Source organism: Sphaerodactylus townsendi, linkage group LG04, assembly GCF_021028975.2.
Source record: "Sphaerodactylus townsendi isolate TG3544 linkage group LG04, MPM_Stown_v2.3, whole genome shotgun sequence".
In the NCBI taxonomy this organism is placed as follows: domain Eukaryota; kingdom Metazoa; phylum Chordata; class Lepidosauria; order Squamata; family Sphaerodactylidae; genus Sphaerodactylus; species Sphaerodactylus townsendi.
In genome coordinates, this window is record NC_059428.1 from 100,884,953 (window position 1) to 100,893,271 (window position 8,319).

At 40.8% G+C, this 8,319-nt stretch overlaps 1 protein-coding gene across 1 annotated transcript in view; it reads right to left on the reverse strand.

Annotated features, from left to right (window-relative positions):
• Positions 1-8,066, reverse strand: part of EDAR (ectodysplasin A receptor) — a 95,562-nt gene extending 87,496 nt beyond the window's left edge. The window contains exon 1 of the mRNA XM_048494696.1: positions 7,834-8,066. The gene's annotated coding sequence lies outside the window, so the exon portion shown is untranslated. The remainder of the gene's footprint in view (positions 1-7,833) is intronic.
• Between the last annotated feature and the right edge of the window lie 253 nt (positions 8,067-8,319).

An 8,319-nucleotide genomic window follows, 5' to 3' on the forward strand; every position in this document is an offset into this window, starting at 1 on the left:
TGTTAATCCCTTAGATTCATTGTCATCTTTTTATTGTTTTGATATTGGCAGGCTTGATACAAAACATCATAAGCTGCCCACTTGCATGTTGGCTGTCAATGCTGCCAGATACTCACACGCACACACACACACACACCGCAAATTGTTTATCAAACACTATACAGTGAAAAGGCACTCCATGTTAACTATTAAATACTGTTATTACTTGTACATCAGTAACCCAATCGGGTTGAATATCAGTGACTGTCTGGTGCACTCTGAGCTCTTTAGGAGTTCCTGTATAGAACAGCTGAGCTATTCTTTCCTATCATGTGCTCAGCAATGTCGAGCCACAGGAGATTTCTTGGGTGTATTTTAGGACATAGTGGTGGTAAATTACCCTATGTGAATGTTAAACATGTACCAGTGCCCCATGAGAACATGCAATTGTTGATACACAAAACATTTCTTTAAGACAAAAACAATGAATATTTACTGTTAGGTGTGCACTATTATGATGGTCAAACAGAAAAGATCACCCCATGTCAAATATTATCAAATATAAATGGTCAGAGCAAATTTGAAATCTAATATGATTGGTTTGTCAAATACAGATATCTAGTATTATGAAATTGTTTGAAAATCCAAGGAACATACAAAGAATAATTTAACAAGATTTGCAAAGAAGAAGTCTAACAACATTTTTATGCAAAGCAGATGCATTTTCACTCCAGTCCACTGTTGTCAATGGAACCCTAGTGTTTTTGTAGTCCCAACTGACAGCAAAAACTAGATATTTATCAAGAACCTGGTAATCTACTGTATGTGGATGGTGGACTGCATTCAGTTTTGGTGATCATAAGTTGTATTGTGTGAGCACTTTCATACAGCTGATGGATGAAGGTAGTATGGTGTCCGCTGTTTTCTACAGGAAGTTTGCTTAAATTGTTGTAAGAAACAGGAAAGGGGATATTTAAACTTAGACATTTCCTCTGCTGGTATCAATAATACCACTTTGAGATAAGTGCTTCAAGAACTGAAAATAAATGACTGCAATTAAAATATTAAACTTAATTCCATCTGGCACCAATCTCTAGGAAGAATTGAGAACTGAGGTAAATGCCCTGGGCTCTTAGAGAAATCACCTAAGGGCAAACTCAAAAAGCAAGTACACAACCCTGAGCCTAAAGTTATATGAAAATATTTTGTAGAAATAGCCAAAGGTCCATTACTCATGGAACATTTACCTCAGGGCTAGTAGAGTGGTCTCCTAGTACTTCACTGTTTACACATGAGGAGGCAACACAGTGCCTTCCTCTCAGCTGCTTCATAGTCTCAACTGGCCTTTCCTTTTGCTGCTTCTCTTAACTCTGCCCATCACTGGTTCTCTTAATTCCGCTGATATTCTGTCCCCCACTCCCCTCCCCTCCCTCTTGCTGCTGCTGCTGGAAGTGAGAGAGAGAGAGAGAGAGAGAGAGAGAGAGAGAGAGAAAGGCTTATTTTTAAAAAGAGACTTGTTTCCAATCAAGTTTTTAAAAGCCCACCTGATCATCAGGGAGGGCAGAAGCAGAGTGGGGGAGGTGAGCTGGAGCCAGAAAGAGACTGGCCTATTTCAAAATCTTGAAATAAGCATTTAGAGAAGCAGGAAAGAGTTGGCAACATGGCAAGGGACTGGGAAGGGTGGAGCTAGGAGGCTGGCCCATCTGCCCGCTCTGGCAGTGAAGAAAATTAAATTCATGCTAGAAGTGCTCTCGCTTGCCATGGGGAGGCTAGAAAGTGAAATCGGGGCTTGAGGAAATAGATCCATACAAGAAATCTTGCTGCGGCAGACATTTGCCCTCATTGTACAACAGACACATTGTGTGTAATCGGCCATCGTTTATCTCTTGTGCTCTCATCACTTAATGACTCTCCCTCATATGAGTGAACCTTTTCCATTACAAAGCATAATAAAACAAGATGAAATTAAAGTTCTTTGGGTGAGGTTCATTCACATGTGCATATGAAATCAGGGATGAATCTGTACGTAGGAATGAAATTAAACAGAAAATATGATTGTTAGAAATAAACCCAAGGGTTAACCACTCCATGCTGATTTTAGATAATATAAACAACAATAAAGGTTTGTACTCAAGGACCTTAGCTAAAGATACTGAATGGCATAAGGACAAATAATTTCTACCAGTAAAGTAACCAGTGTGTTTTCAGGTCATAGAAAATATGGGAAAAACTCAAACCTCTTGCCCATCTTACTGGTGCTGACATACGATCCCTGCTTTGGGCTTTCTATGTTTTTTTCTTTGGGTGTGGTGAATCAGGGGCGTAATGCCCATTGGGCAAGGTGGGCAGCTGCCCAGGGCATCACCTTGTGAGGGGCATCAAAATGCAGGGTTGGTTTTTGGGTTTTTTTAGTAATTTTCCATTTTTGGCCTGAAGGGGGCGCAGTTGTTAGGCCAGTGGCACCAAAATTTCAGCGTATCATCATGGGACTGTCCTTATGCTACCCCCCAAGTTTGGTGAGGTTTGGTTCAGGAAGTCCAAAGTTATGGACTCCCAAAGGGATGCCCCCATCCCCCATTGTTTCCAATGGGAGCTAATAGGAGATGGGGGCTACAGTTTTGAGGGTCCATAACTTTGGGCTCCCTGAACCAAACTGCACCAAACCTGGAGGTATTAACGATTAATAGCTATCCAATCTGTTCAGAATATATCACACTAGGACTGAAAGATCTTCACTGGCAACCTATTCACTTCCAAACACAGGCCAAAGTACTGGTTATCACCTTTAAGGCCCTATGCATTTTGGGTCAGCTTGCTAGTTAAGGTCATCTGCAGAGGTGTACCTTAGTGTTCCCCATCCTCAGAGATGAAATGGGTGGCTACTAGCAAGAACTCTTTTCTGCAAAGATACCTTGCTTACAGAACTCCTTCCACACAGCTGCTTGCCTGATGTCTAGATTCTGCAGCTTTATAAGCCAAGTGAAAACTGGTTTATATCGCTTTGTTGGTTATATGCTGCAAGTCACTGTGAGTGGTGGTGGTGGTTGATTGTTTTATTATGATTTATTCTGTTTGTAATCATTTGTATGCCACCTTATAAATCTTGTAAGAGTATTTATGTGGGATATAAATCCTATATATCAGAAATAAATCAGAGGCTCCCTATCTTTGCTGTTTCACCACCACCACCACTCGCCCTGTGGCAGTGCCTTATGATTAGGCTTGCATAGCAGCTTTCACAGTTTAATAAACAGAGGGCAATTGTTCATGTTGGATTTCTGGTGCAGGCTATTGAACCAACATGTGGCTGGCTGAAGGATTGTGCCATTGGCTCATTGATTTCACTGGAAGAGAAGTGGGTATATCTTCACAGTTGCATCAATTTAAAGAAGGTCAGACTTTGGCATAAGGAATGTAATCTAAAGCCAAAAAGACTGCCGCCAGAGGTATTTTATCTCTTTTGCTCAGTGTTTTTGCCTGCATACTCAGAGCTGGAAAAAAATGTGTCTCGAGGGAATAATTATAAACATTAACATTTAATAATTATTTTCTCCTTGGTGGTGTTCTTAAATGAAATATTTCAGAATTTCTCAGCCAAGGAAGATTAAATTAAATACTGTTATCTTACCCATCTTGCTTATTTCCTTTTGCCCATTTGGGCCAATTAACTTCTCCATTTCAATGAGCTCACAGTTTGGCTCTTTAAAATGTCATTGTCTCCACAGCATTTATGTACTTACAATTTAGCTCATCATTACAATGCCCACCTTTCTTCATTATGAGTAAAAACGTTATGAAATTCCTGTTATATTCAGTTAGGGTTGCCAGAATAAAGCTGGTAATCCACCAGTCAGTTGGAGGCCCTTTTTCGGCAGCATTAGTGACTTCACCAGAGATCCAGTGACATATCTTTTGACACAACTGGAAGTGACATCACACCACTGGAAATGTGCTAGCATTTGACCAGAACTCTATGGCAGGGGTCTGCAACCAGTGGCTCTCCAGATGTTCATGGACTACAATTCCCATCAGCCCCTGCCAGCATGGCCAATTGGCCATGCTAGCAGGGGCTGATGGGAATTGTAGTCCACGAACATCTGGAGAGCCGCTGGTTGCAGACCCCTGCTCTATGGTAGCCACTGACTGGACCCCACCCACCTCCATTTCCCCCACCATCCAGCAGAATGGTAGCAGGAATGCAGAGGACAGCACAGACCTCCTAGCACCCCTAAATCTAGTCCTGTAGCCTTCATTTAGTAAAGAATAAGCAAATGTTCACAATTTTCCTGTGCAGATCAGCAGTATGCGTCCTAAGCAGTGCAATGCTAGTCAATTTGTTTTAGATGTTTTATTGCAACACTAGAAATAAAACTGATAAAGCAGCAGTAAGAACAAACTTTTAGTGCAGGGAATGACTATACAGTTGGCATTCCCCATTTTTCAAAACCAAGCAGAGATGGAAAAACTGAAGAGAAAATCATATCACCTAGCCGCGTATTGTGGGTACTTCGGAAACAAAGTAGTAGGATGCTAAAAGCATTAGCAGCAGAAATAATAGAAACTATATGCCATATCAATGTTTTAAAAAGAAACTAGAGATAAATGATGATCATTTCAGAAAAAAAAATCAGGAAGGTTTTGTCCTTCTCACATTAACTTCCTTGGGGGTTAAGAGCTTGGCACAACCAAAAGTAGGATAATGGCTAGTGAAGGAACTCAGCCTCTGCCATTTTGTCTCAGTTGACTACATGGGAGAGACTGGATGTACCTGATTATCAGGCCCTGACTGATCACTATGTCTGGGGGTTAAGAAGGAGCTTTCTTTTGTGTTACACTTGGTAATTACTTTAAGAATTGATAGGCTGATGCCTATAATGTGTTGCTGGCTTGATTGCTTTTGCAGCTGCTCAGTTTGCAGGCTATATACTCCAACATTTCACATTACATCCCTGTTTTCATGATTATCAATTGAATCCCACACCCCAATTATTAGGGGCTGTACTCTGCTGTACTATTTTATTCTGCTATAGGGCAGTATCCTACGTTTGCCTGGAGGAAGTTCATCCAGCCTAGCAGCTCTTTTCCAACTTAAGTGGCTCTTCCACTGGAGAAAGGCTCCAGTGGTTCTCAACCTTCCTAATGTCGTGACCTTTTAATACAGTTCCTCATGTTGTGGTGACCCCCAACCCTAACATTTATCCATTTTACAGATGGAGAACACTGATGCAGAGAGTTTTAGGCGACCCCTGTGAAAGGGTCGTTCGACCCCCAAAGGGGTCCCGACCCACAAGTTGAGAACCACTGGATGGCTTCAAACTTTGCTTAGTGGAGTGGTAAATCACGGATCATTGCTTGTCCTATACCTTTTTATAAGCCAGTGTGGTGTAGTGGTTAGGAGCGGTGGACTCTGATCTGGAAAACCAGGTTTGATTCCCCACTGCTTCACATGAGTGGTGGACTCCTATCTGGTGAACTGGATTTGTTTCCCCACTCCTACAAACGAAGCCTGCTAGGTGATCTTGGGCTAGTCACAGTTCGTTCAGAACTCTCTCAGCCCTGCCTACCTCACAAGGTGTCTGTTATGAGGGGAGGAAGGGAAAGGAGTTTGTAAACTGCTTTAAGACTCCATACAGGAAAGAAAGGGGGAGTGTTATGATTGCCCTATAATTTTTTTATTAACAGTTGAAAATTAGCCACACTAGCATGTGACATCTTGTGTTTGCATTTGTTATGTGTGTGTGTGCGCGCCTGCGTGCATTAGTGACATGGTGCCTCCATCTTCACTCTGTACTGTAACTTGTAGAGACCTGGGAAAGGAGAGCTGAACCTTAACAACATGAATAACTCTCACAAATGTTTAATGAGGCATCCCTAAGAGACAGAAATGACAACAACTCTTTATCTGGGACAGGAACCAGAAAACAGAGAGTCTCCTTAGTACAAAGGGGTAGCTGAGCTTATAATTTTTATGTGATTGCCCCTATGGTCTTCACTGTATTGGTTGACTGCAATAGAAGGAATACAGGGTTGGAAGAATGGTGGAAAACAGTGTTTTTTCCCTGTTCTTTCCCCTAACAGGGACCTGAAATGGCTTACTATATCCCATTCTCCTTATGTATTTTATTTTCACAACAAAATCTGATGAGGTAAGTTAGGGTAAGAGAGAGTGATTAGCCAAAAGTCACCCAATGAACTTCCATACAGGGGATTTGAACCTGCAGCTTCCAGACTTCAACCATCATGCCCAACCCTACTTTACAGGTTATGAGACTATGACCCTTTCAACATTTCCAGCCAGCTCTAGAACACATGGAATTGCATTGTCACCACACATAGTAAAAACCAGTTACATTCTTGGGTAGAAACAGAGGAAAGAAATATCAATTATATTGTCAGGGCATGGATCAGGAACAGAAGTATGCAAAGCCCATGCTCTGCTCTACCCAGGTGTCTAACATTCCACTAATCATCATGTCCTTATAACTTAAACACGAATTGTTCTGTTCTTTCCTCATCTCCAGCGTCTTGTAGTGATTACTGGTAGCCGAATCATGCTTTAAAAGGTTTCTAGTTTGTACAAGTCTTGTGCAGTTCAAATCAAATTTGGTCTCAACAGATTATTGCTTACTTAATCTAGTTTTGCCTTTCTAATCTACTCTGTACGACTCAAGACGGTGTAGGAATTTCTCCCTCTTCAGTTAAGGTTCTGATCTATAACCCTTCCATAGTTTCACATTATAGTTTCATTTACTGTCTCTGTCAGTTATTCCAGTCTGAGACCATTGGGTTTAGACTATGGTAACTCTGCATAGGGATTCTCTGTAAAAGTCTCTGCCTGCACAGTTGTAAAAATGGCTTTCTGCTTGAATTCAGGAATATTCCCTTGTACCTCTCCACTGTTAGTTAGGCTAAACGCAACATTCAAAAATCTAGTAGAATGTGATTATTAGGGAGGGGAGGGGTTTTTTGAGTACTGGTTAGTTGTTTTTAGGTATGTTTTTTAGGAATTTTTATCTGGATATGATGCTGTTTTCATTGTAATGTGGGAAGCATTTCTAAACTGTTGTAACCAGTCCTGGGATGTATTTGAAAGGCAGGACAGAAATCAATCAATCAATCAATCAATCAATCAATCAATCAATCAATCAATCAATCAATCAATTAACCAATCAAATAAATAATACAAATAAATAGTTCTCTCCTATCTATAGCACTCAGATTCCCCGTGGCTCTTGCTTAGCTGGATTGAGGAAGCTTTCCTCTGGAAACAAAACCATGCACGCTCTAAAACTTGTATTTACAGGTATGTAATTCCCCACATTCAATCAACCTCATCCCGGCGGGTGCTGAATTGCCTTCAAATAATATTCTTTGTTCTACGACGCATATAAAGTATTAAAAACAGTAGGTTTGCTAGTTGTGTTCTGTATAGCCCAAAGAGTGAACTACAATTTTGCCACACAAAAATTTTAGTCTTCAAGATCCAAAAATATATATATAGTATTTGCACACTGTTGCAAATGTCTTCCCTGGGAAAATACCCCAGTGTTTGATAGCACTTTCATTCATTACGGTATGGTTGTTGCAAAGGAACATGAGAAAACCTACTTTCCCCAAACGCTTCATCTGAGAATCGCACATAGTTGTTTTAGATGCATGTGGAAAGGGCGAACACAAAGAGAAAGTGGAATGTGTTGCTTTTAACACTAACATCATCTCTGATTTGGTATTTTCTCAGACAAATGCATGAAATATTAAATAACACATATTTTAGCTGTTCTTTTACTGCTGTGCCACAAAACTGCCATAATGTTCTCAAAGCACATGTCTTATATATATATATATAAATCTTACCTTGTGCAGAATTAAATATTAAAGACGATATCCAGCCAGACAATCAGTATGTCAATGCAACGTAAGCAATATCCAGTTTCACTTTTCACACGTGCCAAAGGTCATAAAACTCGCAGATGCTGCTAGCCATTGGGAAGATGAGTTATCATGGATGTTCCCAGCCCCACTCCAAGAGAGGGTCAGTGCGTACCCGTACTTTGCCAGTCCTACGCTTATTTTGAAGTCTCAGAGGAGTTCCCAGCAACTTTTTCCTGAGTTCCTTTCCTTCAAGTTTGAAAACGTTTGAAAACTAGAGAATGCATAAGGGGCTTCTCTTCTGTGGAAACTCACCTGCACCATCTAGAGGTGTACCACAGGACTAGAAAAGCCACTGGGATAGGACATGTGCTCTCTTTTTTGCCAGCTCACACTATAAAATCAGTTCATTTTGCTCCACTTTAGGGCTATTTAGTTAGACATAACTTATTTTTTTCTCTTCTTCGTTGT